Source organism: Marmota flaviventris, chromosome 5 (genome assembly GCF_047511675.1).
Source record: "Marmota flaviventris isolate mMarFla1 chromosome 5, mMarFla1.hap1, whole genome shotgun sequence".
NCBI classification, from domain to species: Eukaryota; Metazoa; Chordata; class Mammalia; order Rodentia; family Sciuridae; genus Marmota; species Marmota flaviventris.
The window spans coordinates 44,070,612-44,072,816 of record NC_092502.1 but is presented as its reverse complement, the minus strand read 5'-3'; the positions used below and the strand labels follow the sequence as shown (position 1 = coordinate 44,072,816).

The 2,205-nt window shown below is 40.6% G+C and overlaps 1 pseudogene; it reads left to right on the top strand.

Annotated features, from left to right (window-relative positions):
- Positions 1-229: 229 nt before the first annotated feature.
- On the top strand, positions 230-1,371 carry LOC114097167 (splicing factor 45-like; annotated as a pseudogene).
- Positions 1,372-2,205: the final 834 nt, after the last annotated feature.

The window sequence follows — 2,205 nt, the reverse complement described above, 5'->3', positions numbered from 1 at the left end:
AAATAAATCCATATTGTTCATGCTAATAAATTTTAAACTAAGTTAAAAAAAAAAGGCAGACACCCTCTCCCAAGGCCCTGTCCTGCACCTTGGACTGCCCTGATGACTAGGTGCAGGCTGGGAGCCCCAGCAGGCTGTGGCAGTCCATGAGGTGTGGTCGGGCTCCGTGTGGAAGCCACTGTAGCCCATGGGTAGAGTTGGCCAGGCAGGTTGGCTTTAGACTAAAAAGATGTCCCTGTATGATGAGCTAGGAGTGGAGACCAGTGACTCAAAAACAGAAGGCTGGTCCCCAAACTCAAACTTCTGCAGCCACCGCTTCAGGTGAAGAAAGCAGCTGTCACTCAAGCAAAGAGCCAAAGGACAAAGTACAGTCCTTGCTCCAATCATTGATCTGAAGTAGGGTGGCGCCTCAGACCACTGGCCAATTGTGGACACACCAGCACAGGTAGCAGCTGGCCTGAAGGACCCTGTTCCCAGTGGGTTTTCTTCAGGGCAAGTTCTAATTCCCTTAGCTGATGAATATGATCCTATGTTTCCTAAAGATGATGAGAAATTAGTGAAGCACCAAAGACAAGGTAAAAAACATACAGAGACTTGAAGCTAGTGGGTTGTCAAGGTGACCAGATACGGATTCTGATGAGGAAGAAGAGTATGAGCCAGAGCAGAAAAAGAAGTGTGGGAAGCACTGCCATTGCCCCACCCACTTCTCTTGCAGAAAAAGACAGAATTACCCAGAGATTTTCCCTATGAAGAGGGCTCTAGACCTCCATCACAGTCTTCCAAAGCTGCAATTCTTTCCCCAGTGTATGAGGAACAGAGATTTCCAACCATCCTAGCAACTCTTTCCTTGCTAACATGGGTGGCACAGTTGCACATAAGATCATGCAGAAGTACGGCTTCCGGGAAGGCCAGGGTCTGGGGAAGCACTAGCAGGGGCTGAGCACCACCTTGTCGGTGGAAAAGACCAGCAAGGAGGCGCCAAGATCCTTATGAGTAATGCCATGAGAAGGATGAGTCTCAGGATGCCTCCAGGAAGTCTGATTCAAATCCATTAACTGAAATACTTAAGTGTCCTACTAAAGTGGTCCTACTGAGGAACACGATTGGTGCAGGAGAGGTATATGAGGACTTGGAAGTTGAAACCAAGGAAGAATGTGAAAAACATGGCAAAGTTGGGAAGATGTGTGACTTGCAATTCCTGGTGCCCCTGATGATGAAGCAGTTCCAATATTTTTAGAATTTGAGAGAGTCAAATCAGCAATTGGAGCTGTTGTTGATCTGAATGGGAGGTATTTTGGTGGAAGGGTGGTAAAAGTATGTTTGTACAATCTGGATAAATTCAGGGTTTTGGATTTGGTGGAACACGTTTGATTTTAAGGTCTAGAGTCAAGTCTGATGATCCTTAAATGAACTGCAGATTGAGCAAAGACAGAAAAATGCAACGGCCTCTGTGGCTACTGAATATGAGACTCTTAGAAGGACTTCTAAGATATATGCTGATTGATTTCTTTTTTTATTTTATGACTTTTTAAAATATAAATATCCTTTCAAAAATTCAAAAAACAAAAAATCTCCACACTAAAATGCACTTCTTTCTTCATTTCAGAAAAGATTTATTCAAATATGTCTTTGAATACTCTTTCTTTCTTTGGTCCAATTTTCAATTCACAGTTTCTTCATTATGTTTATTGAAGAAATTTTATTTCTGTGGTTTTTTTTTTTCAATTTTGAATATTCTACAATTGTTTTCAAGCTTAACCTCCTGGGAATGACTGGTGTTTGTCCCATCACTTCCCTTCCTTGCTATTCTTTTTAGTTCTTAAGTGGTGCTGCCCCTACCCTCAGTTTTCTTCTAGTGCCACCATCTTCCCTTTCTTCTGATTCTGTTATTTATCATCTTATTTTTGTTTCTTTCCTTTTAGATTCATAGTCTCTTTAGTGACTTTGAAAAAGAATTTATTTCCTATGGAAATAATTCTTTCCTTTCCTGGGATATGTATTCTCCCAACATGGATTATTATTCTGCTTTTGTACTCTATTATTCATCCTTTAATATTTCACCTTTGCATACATAAAGTATCCAAAATATCTTGCATATGATATTAACTGATTGATAAATATTTGTTGAATCAATGGGTTAATAGAGTTACAATAACAAAACAATTCAGAAGGCTTTAACAGTCACTTATAAGTCACATTCTACAT